Here is a 22681-nt window from a genome sequence, read left to right on the forward strand (position 1 = left end):
TGCCAACAAAGGGTATATAACAAAGTATTGAGATGAACTTTTGTTATTGAACAAATACTTATTTTCCACCATAATTTGCTAATAAATTCTTAAAAAATCAGACAATGTGATGTTCTGTTTCATTATGTCTCTCATAGTTGAGGTATACCTATGATGAAAATTATAGGCCTCTCTCATCTTTTTAACTGGGAGAACTTGCACAATTGGTGGCTGACTAAATACTTTTTTTTCCACTGTATCGTATAAACTAGTGTTGAGTGAGCATGCTCGGCCAAACTACTGTTCAGCTCAACCGAATACTTTGAGTACAATTTAATACAATGAAAGTCAATCGGAGACCTGAGCATCAAACCAGGCACCCCCTCCTCTGAAGAAGAGAGGGTGTCTGGTTTGCAAAAAAAGGTTAGAAATTGATGGAATCCCCATCAAAATAGTTTGGAACCTGCATAAAGAGGATAGCTGGATGCATCTTGGACTCCTATTATCTATGACATACAATAGACAACCACACAAAGGCTATATGCCAAAACAAGGTATATGCAAGCCATCAATTTAACCATGAGACAGATAACAGGCTGAGTCAGCATACCTTACAATGGCAGCCTTGTTCACTATGAGACATTCCAAACCAGCTTTCATCTGACTGAGAGCCAGTAAGCCCCAAAGTTACTTCAGATCTGTTGGATGACTTGTGTGGACCTGCGCACCTAGATCAATATCATTAGGGTGACAAAAAGTTTTCAGATTGTCCTAACATAATATTCAATAACCTTTCTATACAGTTTTGTCATGTAAAAACTAATTTGCATAAACATGGGCATATGGGAAAGACATGCAAATGAGCAGAATCTGCTTTGTTTTTCAGCTGAAAAACCATTTGCAAGGAAAATTTGCGATCTACACTTTTCATGAACAGCGCCATCTATTGGTTTCATAGTCTTATGACAAGACTAATAGTCTTGTCATAAGACTATGAAACCAATAGATGGCGCTGTTCATGGGTCATAAACAGCGCCATCTATTGGTTTCATAGTCTTATGACAAGACTATTAGTCTTGTCATAAGACTATGAAACCAATAGATGGCGCTGTTCATAACAGATCATGTAGATCACAAATATTCTAATCGTGAATATTCCAATATTCTAATCGCGAATTTCTATCGCAAATTTTCCATGCAAAAGGCTACACTAATAGTTATGTCATAAGACTATGAATCCAATAGATGGCTCTGTTCATGACTCATGAACAGCTCCATCTATTGGTTTCATAGTCTTATGACAAGACTAATAGTCTTGTCATAAGACTATGAAACCAATAGATGGCGTTGTTCATTACAGATCATGTAGATCCTGAATATTCTAATCGCGAATATTCTAATCGCCAATTTTTATAGCAAATTTTCCATGCAAAAGGCTACAATAATAGTCTTGTCATAAGACTGTGAAACCAATAGATGACGCTGTTCATGACTCATGAACATCGCCATCTATTGGCTTCATAGTCTTATGACAAGACTATTAGTCTTGTCATAAGACTATGAAACCAAGAGATGGCGCTGTTCATGAGTAGTGTAGATCGCAAATTTTCCATGCAAATGGTTTTTCAGCTGAAAAACAAGGCAGATTCTGCTCATTTGCATGTCTTTCCCATATGCCCATGTTTATGCAAATGAGCTTTTACATGACAAAACTGTATAGAAAGGTTATTGAATATTATGTTAGGACAATCAGAAAACTTTTTGTCTCCCTAATGATATTTATCTAGGTGCGCAGGTCCACCCAAGCCATCCAACAGATCTGAAGTAACTTTGACGCTTACTGGCTCTCAGTCAGATGAAAGCTGGTTTAGAATGTCTCATAGTGCACAAGGCTGCCATTGTAAGGTATGCTGACTCAGCCTGTTATCTATCTCATGGATAGATTGATGGCTTGCACATACCTGGCTTTTGTCATATAGCCTTTGTGTGGTTGTTTATTGTATGTCATAGGAGTCCAAGATGCATCCAGTTATCCTCTTAATGCTGTTTCCAAACCATTTTGATGGGGTTTCCATCAATTTCTAACTTTTTTGTGTGAACAAGACACCCTCTTCTCTTCCGAGCAGGGGGTGCCTGGGGTTCCCCCATTGACTTCCATTGTGCTCGGTAGAGCACATGAGCATACCGATGTGTTCGGCCAGAGCACACAAGCACTTTGGTGCTCGATCAACACTAGTATAAACTGAAAAAACGTTCGCTTAACTTTGAATTACTGAACTAATATTTAGTTGCTTCTGAGAAATGCTTGGCATCTGTGTTGTATGGAGTCGATCATCTTCTGGAGCCTCTGAACAGGTGTTCCAGTCTAGGTCGATTGGACGACATTCCACAGTTCTGTATTTTATGTCACCCCACAAGTTCTCTATGGAATTGAGGTTAAAGGATTGGGCTGGCCACTCCATTACTTCAATCCTGTTTGTCTGTAACCAAGATGTTGTTCATTTAGGCCCCTTTCACATGAGCAAGTTTTCCACGCGGGTGCAATGCGTGACGTGAACGCATAGCACCTGCATTTAATCCTGACCCATTAATTTCAATGGGTCTGTGTACATGAGCGTTTTTTTTTTTCACGCATCAGTTCTGCGTTGTGTGAAAAAACGCAGCATGTTCTATATTCTGCGTTTTTCATGCAGCCCTGGCCCCATAAAAGTGAATGGGGCTTCAGTGAAAAACGCATTGCATCCGAAAGCAAGTATGGATGCAATGCATTTTTCACTGATGGTTACTAAGAGATGTTGTTTGTAAACCTTCAGTTTTTTATCAAGCGCCTGAAAAACGCATAAAAACGCATTGCACCCGCACGGAAAAAACTGAACAACTGAATGCAATCGCAGACAAAACTGACTGAACTTGCTTACAAAATGGTACAAGTTTCACTAAACGCACCCTGAAAGCATCCAGAGCCAATCCATCACGCTTGTGTGAAAGAGGCCTTACTGGTAAGTTTTAGGTCATTGTCATGTTGAAACACCCATTTCACAAACATTTCTTCTTTGGCATAGGGCAACATCATCTCCTCAAGTATTTTGATCCATTAAAACTGATTCTCTAAACATGACCCCTAATATGTGATAAGTATGCTTAACACCATGGTATGAAAAAATTCTCCATATGATTTTTGCACCATCCTGCTTTACTGCATGCCTTCAGTGCACGGGGGTTACAGTCTGATTGTTTTTATCAGGTTTTTATTTTTAACATATTTTAAATAATTTTGATGATATCTTTTTATTTTCCTTCATTTAAAAAAAAAAACATTTTACTGCTTATTAGTACAAGCAGGAATAGAATGACAGATAGCACCTCTGTGTACAGACAACACAGGATCCCCCATTCACGATAGATGATATCACAGCTTTTCAGTTCCCACCTTACCTCTGCACAGGTCACAGAACCACCATTTAATATTTTATACAATGTAGTGAGAAGCGGGAAAAAAGTGGGGTGGAATAAAAAAAATAAAACACAATTACCCCATAGTTTTACGGGTTTGTTTTTATGGCATCCACTATGTGGTAATACTGACTTGTGCTCTTCATTCTCCAGTACAATTACGGCAATATCACATATTATGTACTGTATATATGTATAGTAGTGATGATCGAGCACCCCGAAGCTCGGGTGCTCTGCCCGAGCACACCGGAATGCTCAAGTGCTCTACCGAGCACCCAAACCCCATAGAAGTCAATGGGAGGACCCGAGCATTAAACCAGGCACCCCCTGCTCTGAAGAGGGGAGGGTGCCTGGTTCATAGGAAAAGGTCAGAAATTGATGGAAACACCACCGAAATGGGTCGGGGACAGCATGGGGAGGATGTCTGGATGCATCTTGGACTACAATGTCGCTGCTGGTAACGATGTTGCCCGAGTTGTACGCCACTTTCACAGACTGACCATAAAACTCACAAAACCGAAGATAAAAGCGATTTTAGATGAAAAATTGTTAGGAAACATTCTTTCCTGTATATTTACTTTTATATAAAGAGCAAGTTCAGACAAAATTTTTTGTGATTTTCGGAACTGGGGCCATGACTAAGAGGGACGGCCGGTGGTTTCGATTGTGTTGACCGGACTCTTGGACGATCAAACTGAACTGTCACGAATGGTGTTGCAGAAAGCTGGAACTTATAAATAAACATCCGACTGGCTTGATCCCTAACTAAGGAGCATATGGGTGAGCCCTATAAAACCCCTAGAGCTCTCCCTGACTGCTAAGCCCATGCAAAGATCTTTATGGTAGAGGATTGCATGTCCACGTACCTTATACTATCTGACACCTGAAAACCCTATAATAGTGAGGGGACACGACCACCAGCTCCCTGCACTTAATACGGACGGAGTCAGGGTCACCTACAATCAAGCCAGCAAGTAAACACAAATAAAGGAAACAGACTTATCTGAGGAATCAGGAGAAGGAGCATCCAGCAGTGAACAACTCATCCAGGAAGAAGTATAAACCTCAAAGTGAGGCAGTATGGGAGGGAATATAAAGGGAGGCAATCAGTGTAAATAGATGACAGCTGGGAGAAGGAAAGGAGATGAGAAAGTGAAACCAAAACAAAGAACATCATGCAAGAGGTACAGAAGAACGTCTGTCAGACCTTCTCAGAGAGCTGGCGGTGACAGTACCTCTCCCTCTACGAGTGGACTCCGGACACTCAGAGCCCACCTTCTCAGGATGGGACCTATGGAAAGCCCTGATGAGACGAGTGGCCTTAATGTCCGCCACTGGGACCCACATCCTCTCCTCAGGACCATAACCTTCCCAATGAACGAGGTACTGGAGAGAACCGCAGATAATGCGAGAATCCACAATCCTAGAGACCTGAAATTCAAGATTACCATCAACAACAATCGGAGGAGGAGGCAAAGAGGAGGGTACAGTAGGTTGGACATACGGTTTTAATAGGGACCTGTGAAAAACATTATGGATCTTCCAAGTCTGAGGAAGATCAAGACGGAAGGCAACGGGATTGATGACGGACAAGATCTTGTAAGGCCCAATAAACTTAGGACCCAACTTCCAGGAGGGAACCTTCAGTTTGATATTCTTTGTAGACAACCACACCAGATCACCCACATTCAGGTCTGGACCAGGCACACGTCTCTTATCCGCCACACGCTTATATCTCTCACTCATCCTCTTCAGATTACCCTGAATCTTTTGCCAAAAAAATGACAAAGACGAGGAAAATCTCTCTTCATCAGGTAAACCAGAATGTTCAGAGAATGTCCCAAACTGCGGATGAAACCCATATGCACCAAAAAATGGTGACTTATCAGAGGACTCCTGGCGACGGTTATTTAAAGCAAACTCAGCAAGGGACAAAAAAGAACACCAATCCTCCTGATTCTCTGTCACAAAAGAGCGCACATATGTCTCCAGATTCTTATTGACGCGTTCGGTCTGGCCATTCGACTGCGGGTGAAAAGCAGAAGAGAACGACAACTGAACCCCCAAGCGAGAACAGAAGGCCTTCAAGAATCTGGAAACAAATTGCGTGCCCCTATCAGAAACTATGTCTGAAGGAATGCCATGCAATTTGACAATGTGATCAACAAATGCTTGCTCTAGCGTCTTAGCATTGGGTAACCCAGGAAAGGGAATGAAATGCGCCATTTTGCTAAAACGGTCCACTACTACCAGAATCACAGTCTTCCCCGAGGAACGAGGCAGGTCTGTAATGAAGTCCATGGACAGATGCGTCGAAGGACGGGAAGGAATGGGTAACGGGAGGAGAGAACTCGATGGCCGTGAATGAGGGACCTTGGCACGAGCGCAGGTCTCGCAGGCTGCCACAAAACCCTCAACCGTCTTACGAAGAGCCGGCCACCAGAATCTCCGAGCAATAAGATCCACTGTGGCTCTACTCCCCGGGTGCCCAGCAAGGACAGTATCGTGGTGCTACTTATAAACCTTGTGTCGTAAAGGGAGAGGCACAAACAACCTCCCAGGAGGACAAAGATCAGGAGCCTCTGCCTGGGCTGCCTGAACCTCTGCCTCCAAATCAGGATAAAGAGCAGAGATGACCACCCCTTCAGCCAAAATGGGACCTGGGTCTTCAAAGTTCCCCCCTGCCGGAAAACAACGTGACAGGGCATCAGTCTTCACATTTTTAACCCCAGGGTGGAACGTGACAACAAAATTAAACATAGAAAAGAATAAAGACCATCTGGCCTGTCTCGGGTTCAGACGCTTGGCTCATTCCAAGTAGGCCAGATTCTTATGGTCGGTAAACACGGTAATAGGGTGTCTGACTCCCCCTAGCCAATGGCACCATTCCTCAAAAGCTAATTTGATCGCCAACAACTCCCTATCTCCCAGATCGTAATTTCTCTCTGCGGAGGAGAGTTTCCTTGAGAAAAAGGCACACGGTCGCCATTTGGAAGGAGAGGGACCCTGAGACAAGACCGCACCCAACACCGACCTCAGAAGCGTCCATCTCAACAATGAAAGGTAGAGAGACATCAGGTTGTACCAAGATGGGAGCAGAAGCAAAACTCTCTTTGATACTAGAAAAGGCCTTAAGCGCATCTACTGACCAGGAGGAAAAATCTACCCCCTTTTTAGTCATATCAGTGGGTGGCTTAAGAACAGAGGAATAATTCAAAATTAACTTTCTGTAATAATTGGCAAAACCCAAAAACCGCATCAGCGCCTTCTGATTCTCAGGAAGCTCCCAATCAAGCACAGCGCGGACCTTCTCAGGGTATATGCGAAAACCAGAAGCGGAGAGAAGAAAACCCAGAAATTGAATCTCTGGAACCGCAAACACACATTTTTCCAGTTTAGCGTACAAATTATTCTCCCGCAGAATAAGCAAGACCTGACGTAGGTGGTCCCTATGAGTTTTGAAATCAGGAGAAAAAATCAAAATGTCATCTAGATACACCAGTACAAATTTCCCCATTAAATGATAAAAAATGCTGTTCACAAAATGTTGGAAGACGGCTGGAGCATTCATCAAACCAAAGGGCATAAACAAATTCTCGAAATGGCCCTCAGGGGTATTGAAGGCCGTCTTCTATTCGTCCCCTTCCCTGACCCTGACTAGGTTGTATGCCCCTCTTAAATCCAACTCAGAAAAAACTTTAGCCCCAACAATCTGGTTAAACAGGTCCGGGATCAGAGGAAAACACATCTGAAAATTCAGAGAGAAAAGATGGTACAGTCTTGGTAGAAACCTCTGAAAGAGACGCCGTGAGGCAATTCTCTCTGCAAAAGTCACTCCAACCATTTATTTGCCTTTCTTGCCAATCAATGGTGGGGTTATGTTTAGTGAGCCAGGGTAGCCCCAACACTAGAGGAGTAGGTAATCCGCTTAGGACGAAACATGACATATCCTCAACATGAGCATCACCCACAGTCAAACGGATATTGTGAACTATGCCCTTTAACGATTTTTGAGAAAGAGGAGCGGAATCGATAGCAAAAACAGGTATATCCTTTCCCAAAGTGCATACCTGGAAACCATGTGTTATAGCAAATTGATTATCAATGAGATTGACAGCTGCTCCACTATCTACAAAAATCTCACAAACAATGTTCTTGCTATCTAGCGCCACCCTGGCAGGTAGGACAAAACGGGAACTACAAGCAAACGGCAAGCCTTCAATTTCCGCATCAACCTTTCCGATAGTAACAGATGGAAAGTTTTTAGAGGGTTTTTTTTCTTTTTGTTTCTTTATTACCCTCAGAAAACTCCCTGAATCTCCTAGAGGGGGAAACATTTGCCAAATGATTTATACCCCCACAACAGAAACAAACACTCCTCGGAGAGCTGAATCCTCTACTTTCAGAGGCAAGCAAACCCAGCTGCATGGCCTCCTGCTCAGAGGGAATTGAGAGAGACTGAGGCCCCTGCGTACTGAATGAGACCGCCCCACTGTCCTTGGACTGAATATGACAGGAAGGAGTGGTCTCTCCTCTCTCTCTAAGACGCCTGTCAATACGAACAGCTAGAGACATGGCAGACTCCAACGAGGCAGGTCTCTCATGAAAGGCAAATGCATCTTTCAATCCCTCCGAAAGACCATGGCAAAATTGACTTCGGAGTGCAGCATCATTCCAACCAGTGTCAGCTGCCCATCTCCGAAATTCTGAACAATATATCTCTGCGGACTGTTTACCCTGGCATAAAAGACGCAGTTTAGATTCAGCCAGATCAATACGATCCGGGTCATCATATATCTGCCCCAGGGCTACAAAAAATTCATCCACCGATCGGAGGGGCCCAAGACTGAGCGTTATCCCTGAGCAGCGAGATGATGATCCCCACCCTCTGCTCCTCATCACCAAAGGAATGGGGAAGTAGGCAAAAATGGAGTTTGCAAGCCTCTCTAAAGCAAACAAAATTCTCACTACCCCCGGAGAACGTATCCGGAAGCGAGCTCTTAGGCTCAGAACAAACTCCATAAACGCAAGCAGAACCGGTCATCTGAAACTGAGACACAGTTTTACGGAGATCTGCTACCACCAGTGAAAGACCCTGTATGCGGTCAATCAAGGCTGAATCCGGATCCATGCTTAAGACGGTTATGGCGGTTTATAATGTCACGGATGGTGTTGCAGAAAGCTGGAACTTATAAACATCCGACTGGCTTGATCCCAAACTAAGGAGCATATGGGTGAGTCCTATAAAACCCCTAGAGCTCTCCCTGACTGCTAAGCCCATGCAAAGATCTTTATGGTAGAGGATTGCATGTCCACGTACCTTATACTATTAAATCACCTGCGGTCTTGAAAATAAACGGTACACTCCCGCTATTACATAATACCACAATAAAGAAAAAGAGTGCTTGACACACCGGTATGAGAAAATACAAATCAATTTTATTCAATATCCATAAAAGACATACATAATGCATATTATAAGATAAAAAATGAGCAGGGACCACCACAATCCTACATCACACTGCTACCCGTCCCCATCCATAAGACGGACGTAGGTGAATCTCCATGTATGTGATATAAAGAGAGATGATATTTTATCCTAAAGGATATAGTACTAGAAACATGGAGAGTATATATCACACAGGTTCACTAGCCTCAATACTTCAGTATGCATTAATACCAAAAATAGCAGACACAAGATCCAACACTATAAGGTAACGCAAGTGTATATAGGGCTACATACCTACAGAATAGGGACAGGTGACAGGGCAATGGCGCTCCTCTTATACTATACTATCTGACACCTGAAAACCCTATAATAGTGAGGGGACACAACCACCGGCTCCCTGCACTTTATATGGATGGAGTCAGGGTCACCTACAATCAAGCCAGCAAGTAAACACAAATAAAGAAAACAGACTTATATGAGGAATCAGGAGAAGGAGCATCCAGCAGTGAACAACTCATCCAGGAAGAAGTATAAACCGCAAAGTGAGGCAGTATGGGAGGGAATATAAAGGGAGGCAATCAGTGTAAATAGATGACAGCTGGGAGAAGGAAAGGAAATGAGTAAGTGAAACCAAAACAAAGAACATCATGCAAGAGGTACAGAAAAACATCTGTCAGACCTTCTCAGAGAGCTGGCGGTGACATGAACTCATTGGAAGAGGAACGGCCGTTGGCATCCGTATTGTACCTGTAGAGGTGAAATTCTTGTACCGGCGCAAGCCGAACCACAGCCGAAACCTTTGTTACCACGAACGTTTTCATTAATCAACAACTTAAGTTGGAGGTTCGAAGACAATCCCCGGCAGCGTTTTTCCCATTTCCCGCCGAGCATTTTCTGGGAAACTAAAGTCTTTGGGTTCCAGGGGGAGTATGGTTGCAAAGCTGAAACTTAAACTAATTGATGGAAGGGCACCACCAGGAGTGGAGCCTGCGGCTTAATTTGACTACGCACGGGTAGCCTCACCCGGCCCGGACACAGAAAGGATTGACAGATTGATACCTATTTTGCGATTCTGTGGGTGGTGGTGCATGGCCGTTTTGAGCGTGTGGATCGAGTCGATTTCTGTGGTTCATTCCGATAACCAAAGACACTCCTCCGTGATAATTAGTTACGTGACACGGTGATTACGATTGTATTGACCAGATTATCATCTGATGATAATGAACTTGGAAGAGGAACGGACGTTGAGCTGACCGTGTAAAAAATTGTAGGTGAGGGCCTGCTGCCGCTTTGTTAACTCTAGATAACTTCTAAGCTGATCGCACGTCCCCGTGATGTTGACGATTAGGGATGAGCGAACCCGAACTGTATAGTTCGGGTTCGTACCTAATTTTGGGGTGTCCGTGACACGGACCCGAACCCAAACATTTTCGTAAAAGTCCGGGTTCGGGTTCGGTGTTCGGTGCTTTCTTGGCGCTTTTTGAAAGGCTGCAAAGCAGCCAATCAACAAGCGTCATACTGCTTGCCCCAAAAGGCCATCACAGCCTTGCCTACTATTGGCATGGCTGTGATTGGCCAGTGCAGCATGTGACCCAGCCTCTATATAAGCTTGGGTCACGTAGCGCTGCACGTCACTCTGCTGATTCAAGCATAGGGAGAGGTTGCAGCTGCGACGTTAGGGCGAGATTAGGCAGATTAACTCCTCCAAAAGACTTCATTCTGTGATCGATCTGCAGCTGTGGATCATTGAAGTGCTATTATTGACTTGCTCACTTTTTTGAGGCTGCCCAGAGCGTTCTTAGATCACTTTTTTTCTGGGGTGATCGGCGGCCATTTTGTGACTTGTGGTGAGCCAGCACGAGCTATCACCAAGTGTATTTAACCATCGATAGTGTGGTTATTTTGTGCTATATCCTACATCAGCTGCAGGCTGAGCCTGTGTCACCGAAGTGCATTTAACCATCAACAGTCTGGTTATTTTTTGGCCATATACTACATCAGCTGCAGGCTGAGCCTGTTTCACCCAAGTGCATTTAACCATCAACAGTCTGATTATTTTTTGGCCATATACTACATCAGCTGCAGGCTGAGCCTGTGTCACCCAAGTGCATTTAACCATCAACAGTGTGGTTATTTTTTGGCCATATATTACATCAGGGGCAAGTTGAGCCTGTCACCCAGCGCCTAAAAAATAGACCTGACATTTCTATTCAACCAAATCTGCACAGTTTTAGCTGATCAAGTTATTTGTAGTGACCGTAAAAGCAGACTTTTTGTTCTGGGTTGAAAAAGCATTCCCAAATTTGCCATTCTGAAAATAACTAGTTTGTGGTATTTTCTATCCCAAAAAGAAAATCTTACATTGAAGTTATTGATAGTGTCATTCAGAAAAACCTAAGACACACGCTAGCGTGCTGATAGAAGTTTCATTCTGTGATTAAACCTATAACTGTCACACAGCGCAAAAAAAAACAGGTCTCACATCTCTATTCAACCAAATCTGCACAGTTTTAGCTGGTCAAGTTATTTGCAGTGACCGTCAAAGCAGACTTTTTGTTCTGGGTTGAAAAAGCATTCCCAAATTTGCCATTCTGAAAATAACTAGTTTGTGGTACTTGAGGCCTACTTGAAATCTATCCCAAAAAGAAAATCTTACATTGAAGTTATTGATAGTGTCATTCAGAAAAACCTAAGACACACGCTAGCGTGCTGATAGAAGTGTCATTCTGTGATTAAACCTATAACTGTCACACAGCGCAAAAAAAAAAACAGGTCTCACATCTCTATTCAACCAAATCTGCACAGTTTTAGCTGGTCAAGTTATTTGTAGTGACCGTCAAAGCAGACTTTTTGTTCTGGGTTGAAAAAGCATTCCCAAATTTGCCATTCTGAAAATAACTAGTTTGTGGTATTTGAGGCCTACTTGAAATCTATCCCAAAAAGAAAATCTTACATTGAAGTTATTGATAGTGTCATTCAGAAAAACCTAAGACACACGCTAGCGTGCTGATAGAAGTTTCATTCTGTGATTAAACCTATAACTGTCACACAGCGCAAAAAAAAAACAGGTCTCACATCTCTATTCAACCAAATCTGCACAGTTTTAGCTGGTCAAGTTATTTGCAGTGACCGTCAAAGCAGACTTTTTGTTCTGGGTTGAAAAAGCATTCCCAAATTTGCCATTCTGAAAATAACTAGTTTGTGGTATTTGAGGCCTACTTGAAATCTATCCCAAAAAGAAAATCTTACATTGAAGTTATTTATAGTGTCATTCAGAAAAACCTAAGACACACGCTAGCGTGCTGATAGAAGTGTCATTCTGTGATTAAACCTATAACTGTCACACAGCGCAAAAAAAAACAGGTCTCACATCTCTATTCAACCAAATCTGCACAGTTTTAGCTGGTCAAGTTATTTGTAGTGACCGTAAAAGCAGACTTTTTGTTCTGGGTTGAAAAAGCATTCCCAAATTTGCCATTCTGAAAATAACTAGTTTGTGGTATTTCAGGCCTACTTGAAATCTATCCCAAAAAGAAAATCTTACATTGAAGTTATTGATAGTGTCATTCAGAAAAACCTAAGACACACGCTAGCGTGCTGATAGAAGTGTCATTCTGTGATTAAACCTATAACTGTCACACAGCGCAAAAAAAAACAGGTCTCACATCTCTATTCAACCAAATCTGCACAGTTTTAGCTGATCAAGTTATTTGTAGTGACCGTAAAAGCAGACTTTTTGTTCTGGGTTGAAAAAGCATTCCCAAATTTGCCATTCTGAAAATAACTAGTTTGTGGTATTTGAGGCCTACTTGAAATCTATCCCAAAAAGAAAATCTTACATTGAAGTTATTGATAGTGTCATTCAGAAAAACCTAAGACACACGCTAGCGTGCTGATAGAAGTGTCATTCTGTGATTAAACCTATAACTGTCACACAGCGCAAAAAAAAACAGGTCTCACATCTCTATTCAACCAAATCTGCACAGTTTTAGCTGGTCAAGTTATTTGTAGTGACCGTCAAAGCAGACTTTTTGTTCTGGGTTGAAAAAGCATTCCCAAATTTGCCATTCTGAAAATAACTAGTTTGTGGTATTTGAGGCCTACTTGAAATCTATCCCAAAAAGAAAATCTTACATTGAAGTTATTGATAGTGTCATTCAGAAAAACCTAAGACACACGCTAGCGTGCTGATAGAAGTGTCATTCTGTGATTAAACCTATAACTGTCACACAGCGCAAAAAAAAACAGGTCTCACATCTCTATTCAACCAAATCTGCACAGTTTTAGCTGGTCAAGTTATTTGTAGTGACCGTCAAAGCAGACTTTTTGTTCTGGGTTGAAAAAGCATTCCCAAATTTGCCATTCTCAAAATAACTAGTTTCTGGTATTTGAGGCCTACTTGAAATCTATCCCAAAAAGGATATCTTACATTGAAGGTACTGATAGTGTCATTCAGAAAAACCTAAGACACACGCTACCGTGCAGATAGAAGTCTGATTCTGTGATTAAACCTTAACCTGTCACACAGTGCAAAAAAAAAACAGGTCTCACATTTATATTCAATGGTCTGCCGGGTGTTCACTCCAAGGTCATGGAAGTCACGCCTGCGGCAACCCCGTTCTCCGAGGGATATGTCCTGAAATCCAGCTGAAAGCTGCAGAACATCAGTCGGAGGTCTCTCCACTACTGGCGGGCCTCTCTGGCGCCCTCTTCCCACAAGCAAAGGCTCGGCTGGTGGCTGCTGGGGTCTTTCAATGCGTCTAGGTTCTTGAGCCTCTTGCTCCTGTCCAGGCTGTCCTTGGCTGGGCTGCCCCCTGGCACTTGCTCTTCCGCGGGCTCTGGCTCGTCCACTCATCTTCTATTCCTGAGAGGATATAAACCGCTAATAAGGTCAATCTGCCGCCTAGCAGCTCCGCCGTGGCACAATCACCTCAGAACTCGCACACTGGTGACTTTAGGTATCTTCACTGGTCACTTTGAGCAGAATGATGACATCCGAGTCACGGCACCAAATGTAACCCTCTTTTCCTTGCACCATCTGCGACACCTCCAGCTTTCACACTCACTCGGTCACCAGCTCCTCCAGGCATAAACTCTAAGTGGACTCTAAGGGACGACACTCAGGTCTTATGTGGTTTAAAGCTTTATTGAGGTGTAGTGCACTTGGCTGGAGCCTGTAATACAACAGGGAAACACTGCCACTATGTGGTATACAGCCAGGTCACCAGCCCACCTATATCATAACAGGCAGTCATTATATTACATTCCCACATACATGTTACAGGATATAACAAAGCATACAGAAAAATGAACAAGAGAAAATCATTTACAAAGATATTGCAGCAGGGTGACCTGGAATACAGCATGTCTTGCAGCCATTTTAGGAAGAACACATGTCTCTTTAACTGTACATCATCTACTCAGCCTAGCATGTGCTGCAGGGTTTAAAGGCTGCTAAAAAACATACAGTCCCCTCTTTACATTCTACAGAACTATTATGGGTATATATTATAACTTTTTACAATAGATAAATGAACTTTAGCTTTACAGAACTTAGACAGAGATCCTACCTCCTTCACAGTAAATGTCTGCACTGAGGAGACCAAACCAAGTAGCAGAATACACAGGGGGCTTTCTGGAAGAGTCCACTGTAAAGACTCTGTCTGTTAAAACTTTCCTCAGTTATCTAATAGCACATTTGAAGAGGTTTATTTAGCATGTCCTGACTCTCTGCTAACAGCTTATGAATATATGGAACTATATTTAACAAGTAATCATTGCTGCAGCTCCTGTATATTGGTATGACCCTATTGCAAACCTGCAGACTGGATATTTGGTGAAACTTCATGTGGTTCATATCGACTGTACTACACCACTGACTTGGTGCCTGGGCCTAAATGTGCGACCGTGGCCTGTTCCAGTGGTGGGTGACGTGAAGCCTGATTCTCTGCTATGACATGAATACAGATTCTGCGCTGACATAAGGCCAGATTCTCTGTTACGGGACCTCTCTCCTCTGCCTGGGTGCCTGGGCCTAAATGTGTGACAGTGGCCTGTTCCAGTGGTGGGTGACGTGAAGCCTGATTCTCTGCTATGACATGAATACAGATTCTGCGCTGACATAAGGCCAGATTCTCTGTTACGGGACCGCTCTCCTCTGTCTGGGTGCCGGGGCCTAAATGTGTGACAGTGGCCTGTTCCAGTGGTGGGTGACGTGAAGCCTGATTCTCTGCTATGACATGAAGACAGATTCTGCGCTGACATAAGGCCAGATTCTCTGTTACGGGACCTCTCTCCTCTGCTTGGGCCTAAATGTGTGACAGTGGCCTGTTCCAGTGGTGGGTGACGTGATGCCTGATTCTCTGCTATGACATGAAGACAGATTCTGCACTAACATAAGGCCAGATTCTCTGTTACGGGACCTCTCTCCTCTGCCTGGGTGCCTGGGCCTAAATGTGTGACAGTGGCCTGTTCCAGTGGTGGGTGACGTGAAGCCTGATTCTCTGCTATGACATGAATACAGATTCTGCGCTGACATAAGGCCAGATTCTCTGTTACGGGACCGCTCTCCTCTGTCTGGGTGCCGGGGCCTAAATGTGTGACAGTGGCCTGTTCCAGTGGTGGGTGACGTGAAGCCTGATTCTCTGCTATGACATGAAGACAGATTCTGCGCTGACATAAGGCCAGATTCTCTGTTACGGGACCTCTCTCCTCTGCTTGGGCCTAAATGTGTGACAGTGGCCTGTTCCAGTGGTGGGTGACGTGATGCCTGATTCTCTGCTATGACATGAAGACAGATTCTGCACTAACATAAGGCCAGATTCTCTGTTACGGGACCTCTCTCCTCTGCCTGGGTGCCTGGGCCTAAATGTGTGACAGTGGCCTGTTCCAGTGGTGGGTGACGTGATGCCTGATTCTCTGCTATGACATGAAGACAGATTCTGCGCTGACATAAGGCCAGATTCTCTGTTACGGGACCGCTCTCCTCTGTCTGGGTGCCGGGGCCTAAATGTGTGACAGTGGCCTGTTCCAGTGGTGGGTGACGTGAAGCCTGATTCTCTGCTATGACATGAAGACAGATTCTGCGCTGACATAAGGCCAGATTCTCTGTTACGGGACCGCTCTCCTCTGTCTGGGTGCCGGGGCCTAAATGTGTGACAGTGGCCTGTTCCAGTGGTGGGTGACGTGAAGCCTGATTCTCTGCTATGACATGAAGACTGATTCTGCGCTGACATGAAGCCAGATTCTCTGCTATGGCATGAAGAGACTGATTCTCTGCTGACATGAAGCCAGATTCTTTGCTATGGCATGAAGAGACTGATTCTCTGCTGATGTGAAGCCAGATTCTCTGCTATGGGACCTCTGTCCAATTGATATTGGTTCATTTTTATTTTTTTTTATTTTAATTTTAATTCATTTCCCTATCCACATTTGTTTGCAGGGGATTTACCTACATGTTGCTGCCTTTTGCAGCCCTCTAGCTCTTTCCTGGGCTGTTTTACAGCCTTTTTAGTGCCCAAAAGTTCGGGTCCCCATTGACTTCAATGGGGTTCGGGTTCGGGACGAAGTTCGGATCGGGTTCGGATCCCGAACGCGAACATTTCCGGGAAGTTCGGCCGAACTTCTCGAACCCGAACATCCAGGTGTTCGCTCAACTCTATTGACGATCTATTCGGATGTCTGCTCTATCAACTTTCGATGTTCTTTTTTGAGCCTACCATGGTGACCACGGGTAATGGGGAATCAGGGTTCGCTTTCGGAGAGGGAGCCTGAGGGATGGCCACGGCTACCACTTCCAAGAAAGGCAGGCGGGGGCGCACAAATTTCCCAGTACCGACTCAGGGAGGTAGTGACGATAAATAACAATACAGGACTCTTAAGAGAGCCTGTCATTGGAATGAGTACAAAAAAATTACAGGGAATGTCATAGGTATTTAGGATGAGGAAACGTTATACAGGAGAGGTAAAGTATGATTGATGCCCTGCTGGTGACCCACTAAAACATTAGGGGTGAGGGTCTTCAGCTGAGCTGACCATCTAAAACATTATGGGTGAGGGCCTGCTGGTGAGCTGACCATCTAAAACATTATGGGTGAGGGCCTGCTGGTGAGCTGACCATCTAAAACATTATGGGTGAGGGCCTGCTGGTGAGCTGACCATCTAAAACATTATGGGTGAGGGCCTGCTGGTGAGCTGACCATCCAAAAAATTATATGAGAAGGCATATACGTGATGGAGGAGGAGGAGGATGAAAAAAGGAAGATTCAACCATATACCCTTTTTTGTGGCGGAAGGGGTGCATGGGAATACAGAGTATTCAGTACATTCTAAACAACACATTTAAAGTGCCTTTATGTTCAGTCGTGGCTTTCCTCTGGTGGAGTGGAGAAGTTAGGGGCAATCCAGGTCTTGTTCATTTCTATAAGAGTCAACCTGTCAGCATTTTCAGTTGACAGCCGGATACGCTTATCTGTTATAATGCCACCAGCAGCACTAAATACCCGCTCAGACAAAATTCTGGCAGCAGGGCAGGCCAGCACCTCCAAGGCGTAAAGTGCCAGTTCGTGCCACGTGTCCAGCTTGGACACCCAGTAGTTGTAAGGCACTAAGGGATCACTGAGGACGCTGACACGGTCTGCTACGTACTCCTTTACCATCTTCCAAAACTTTTCCCTCCTTGTGACACCAGGACATGCATCATGTTGAGGGTGCTGGTGGGGTGTCATAAAACTGTCCCAGGCCTTGGAGAGTGTTGCCCTGCCTTTGCTGGAAGTGCTGTGTGTTCCCCTTGTCTCCCCACCTCGGTTGCCCAAGGAAGTACAGACTCTGCTGCCAGCGCTGTCAGATGGAAATTTTTGCAGCAATCTGTCAACAAGGAACTTCTGGTATAGCACCATTTTGCTCGTCCTCTCCACCGGAGGAATAAGAGAGGAGAAGTTCTCTTTGTAGCGGGGGTCCAGAAGGGTGAACACCCAGTAATCCCTGTTATCTAAAATGCATATAATACGGGGGTCACGGGAAAGGCAGTCTAACATGAACTAAGCCATGTGTGCCAGAGTACCAGTGGGCAAGACTTTGCTGTTGTCATCAGGAGGATGACTGTCCATCTCCTCTTCCTCTTCCTCCTCTTCTGTCTACCCACGCTGAACAGATGGAATTAAAGTTCTATGGCTACTACCCTATGGAGCGGAGGCAACCGTCCCCTGCTCCTCCACCTCCTCCTCCTCAAATACGCGCTGAGAAGACAAACTGAGGGTGTTCTGGCTATCACCCAGGGTCATGTCTTCTTCCCCCATTTCCAACTCTTCCCCACGAACAGCGTTGGCCTTAATTGTGAGCAGCGGGATGGTTACACTGACAATAGCGTTATCGCCGCTCACCATCTGTGTCGATTCCTCAAAGTTTCTTAACACCTCACAGAGGTCAGACATCCATGCCCACTCCTCGCTTGTGAAAACCGGAAGCTGACTGGAAAGGCAACGACCGTGCTGCAGCTGGTATTCCATTACTGCCCTCTGCTGCTCACAAAGCCTGGCCAACATGTGTAACGTGGAGTTCCAGCACATGCTCACGTCGCACAACAGCCGGTGTGCTGGCAATTTGCAGCGCTGCTGCAGCGTCAACAGACCGGCTGAAGCTGTTGATGACTTGCGGAAATGTGCACACACGCGGCGCACCTTCGCCAGTAGCTCGGGCAAATTGGGGTAGGTTTTCAGAAACCGCTGAACCTCTAAGTTAAAGACATGGGCTAGGCATAGGATGTGTGTGAGCTTGCCGAGCTCCAAAGCCGCCACCAAGTTACGCCCATTATCACACACAACCATGCCTGGTTGCAGGTTGAGTGGCGAGAGCCACAGCTCAGTCTGGTCTCTTATCCCCTGCCGCAGCTCTGCGGCGGTGTGCTGTTTATCACCTAAGCATATCATCTTCAGCACGGCCTGTTGACGCATCCCCACAGCAGTGCTACACTGCTTCCAGCTACCAGCTTATGGCTGACTGGTGCTGCACGCGGAGAATTCGGAGGTGGAAGTGGAGGAGGAGGCCGAGCGACTTACATAGGTGCTGGCGGTAACCCTGATGGAAGTAGAGCCCGCAATCCTGGGCATCGGTAGCACCTGTGCCATCCCAGGGTACAAGTCGCTCCCAGCCTCCACTACTTTCACCCAGTGTGCCGTCAGGGAAATGTAGCGTCCCTGGCCCCAAGAACTTGTCCATGTGTCAGTCGTTAGGTGGACCTTAGCAGTAACTGCATTGGTCAGGGCCAGGGCCGTCTTTAATATTGATTGAACAAAGGATCCCAGCAGGGATCCTTTGTTCATATTACTGTGGATTGACGTCCTCTCCCGTGCAGCGTGCATTTGAGTGAGTGCTGGTTTCCCCACATCTAAATTTAATATTGATTGGACCCTGGGCAAAAATTTACTTGGGCCCCCTGGATCCCGCCTTCCCACACCTTAGCAGGCAATCACACCCTCCACCACAACATACACAAAAAAATCCACACATCTGGTAGAGTACAGTGAATGACTGTAAATACTTCCAGTTCTGAAGACTTCCAGCAGCTCAGGATCAGTGCTCTGGGCAGCTGGGCTCAGGCTGGAAGTGGGCACCGCTCTGCAGGAAGGAGACAGGGCTCGGCTCACCCTACTGTTACAGTGCACCCCAGCACCCCACAGTATGCAGTATAGCACCCTATAGTATACAGCAACCCACAGTATGCAGTATAGCACCCTATAGTATACAGCACCACACAGTATGCAGTATAGCACCCCACACTATACAGTATCCCACAGTATATAGTAGAGCAGTATAGCAGCCCACAGTATACAGCACCCCACAGTATACAACACCTGACAGTATACAGTAGAGCAGTATAGCACCTCACCGTATACAGCACCCCAAACTATACACGATACAGCACCCCACACTATACAGCCCCCCACACTATACAGTACAGCAGTATAGCACTCCACAATATACAGCACCCACAGTATACAGCCCCCCATACTATACAGGTCCCCCACACTATACAGGCCCCCCACACTATACAGCCCCCCCCACAGTATAAAGCTCCCCCCCACAGTATACAGCCCCCACACAGTATACAGCCCCCCCACACAGTATACAGCCCCCCTGCCCACAGTATACAGCCCCCCCACAGTATACAGCCCCCCCCCACAGTATACAGCGCCCCCACAGTATACAGGCCCCCCCACAGTATACAGGCCCCCACAGTATACAGGCCCCCCACAGTATACAGGCCCCCCACAGTATACAGCCCCACCACAGTATACAGCCCCCCCACAGTATACAAGCCCCCCACAGTATACAGGCCCCCACAGTATACAGACCCCCACAGTATACAGGTCCCCCACAGTCAGTATACAGGCCCCCCACAGTCAGTATACAGCCCCCCACAGTATACAGGCCCCCCACAGTATACAGCCCCCCATAGTATACAGCACCCCACTATACAATAGTTTACAGTATATTAGCATAACAGCCCCTGTCACCTTTTTCTGATGTAATCTTCACAAAAAAAAGATCCACAGTTAAGGCAAACTTCTCCTGCAACACTCCTGATAGGACCTGTGATGACCTCATAGCCATGTGACCAGTAATATTGCTAGGTTACTGGTCACATGGTGATGATGTCATCTAAGGTCCTAGATCACACTCACAGCTCTCACAGACACAGTTCGCTGGCTGGAGTGTCGGCAGGCATGGCACTGGCAGCACCCACTGTGTAGCTGACAGCCTGACACCCGGGGCAGTGGCTAGCAGGGCTCAAGAGGCAGCTGCCTTGGGCCCCCCAGGAGCAACTGGGCCCGGGGCAGCTGCCCCTTTTTCCCCTTGGTAAAGACGGGTGATGCTAGCAGACACATGCTGGTGTAAGGCGGGTACGGCACACCGGGAAAAATAGTGGCGGCTGGGGACTTAGTACCAAGGGACGGCCCCCGACATTAGGCCGCGAAAGTCCTCGGTGTCCACAAGCCTAAATGGCAACATTTCAACCACCAGTAACTTAGAAAGTTGGGCGGTTAGTGCCATGGCCTGTGGGTGGGTGGCTGGTTATTTGCGCTTGCGTTCAAATGCGCTGGGACAGGGAAGTGGATGTGGTCGCTGATGGTGCTTGTGACAGTACAGGTGCAGCGCGGGAGGCATCCGGTCCTGCGCCTTCGACAGGCGATTGGTCGTCACCCAACATAGGGGAAGAGGAGGCAGTGGTGGGACCCGCGGACACAGATTGTGGACCCAGGCGTTCCTCCCACTTATTGCGGTGCTTGGCTGCCATGTGGCGAATCATTCTGGTGGTGGTGAGGTTGCTACTGTTCACACCTCGGCTCATTTTGGTGTGGCACAGGTTGCAAACTACTATTCTTTTGTCGTCTGCACTTTCTGCAAAAAAGCGCCATACCGCGGAACACCTACCCCTTGGCAAGGGAGATTTCCGCAAGGGGGTGCTCCGTGGAACACTTGCAGGCCTGTTTGGCGTGGCCCGCCTTCTCCCTGTTGCCACCCCACTGCCTCTTCCAGCCTGTTGCAGTGCTGCAGATCGCTCCCCCTCGGGACTGCTGTCCTCGCTCGCGTTTCCGCCTTTCCATGTTGGGTCAGTGACCTCATCGTCAACCAAGTCCTCTTCAACTTCCCCACTCCGATCATCCTCCTCATTTGCTGACTCCAACAAAACTTCAGTGATTGACAATGGTATATCATCCTCTTCATCAACCTCTGCAGACAGTAATTGTGGTTGACTTGATGGCAACTGTGTCTCGTCATCATCCACCTCCTTAAACACATCATCTTGTGAGTGTGAAGGCTCTAGAGCAGGCATCCTCAAACTGCGGCCCTCCAGCTGTTGCAAAACTATAACTCCCAGGATGCCCGAACAGCCTACAGGAATCAGCCTACAGCAGGGTATTGTGGGAGTTGTAGTTTTTCAACAGGTGGAGGGCCGTAGTTTGAGGATGCCTGCTCTAGAGGTTGAGAATCAGGGTACAAGATCTCATGTCTCTCTTCAAGAGTGCTTGGGGAGAGGGCCAAATTAAGTGATGGGGGTGAAAATAGCTCCTCGGAACATCCGAGTACCGGATTGCTTGTTTGGCCAGACTCTACATGGTGGGAGGAAGGATGATCAGGATTGTGTTGTTGACCAGACTGTTGGCTACTGAGACTGGACTTGGTGGAAGATAGGATGGTGCTTAACCCAGTGGAAGCACTATCTGCTGCAATCCAACCGACCACCTGGTCGCACTGGTCTGACTTCAAGAGTGTTGTCTTGCGACGCCCTGCAAACTAGGACATGAAGCTAGGTATCGTGGATGACTGTTTTCCTTGTGCTCTGGCAGCAGGCACAGTTGCAACGCACCCTGAGCCACGGCCTCTGCGTGAACCATCAGAATAACGTCCACTTCCCCGTCCCTTAATACTCGCCTTCTTCATATTGACATATTGATGTCACTGATATTTGGATTAAATATAGGCCTCACACACTGTCTAGAAATAAGTGTATATTTGCTTCTCACTGGTCACAGCAAGCAGAGTTTGAACAATACAGAAACTGACTGTAACTGCAATTTGGATTAAATATAGGCGTCACACACGGCCTAGATATCAGTGCTGATTTGCTTCTCACTAGTCAAAGCAAGCAGAGTTTGTTTAATACAGAACTTGACTGTGTAACTGCAATTTGGATTATATATATAAGCGTCACACACGGACTTAGATATCAGTGCTGATTTGCTTCTCACTGGTTACAGCAAGCAGAGTTTGTATAATACAGAAACTGACTGTAACTGC

This window comes from Bufo bufo, chromosome 5, assembly GCF_905171765.1.
Source record: "Bufo bufo chromosome 5, aBufBuf1.1, whole genome shotgun sequence".
NCBI classification, from domain to species: domain Eukaryota; kingdom Metazoa; phylum Chordata; class Amphibia; order Anura; family Bufonidae; genus Bufo; species Bufo bufo.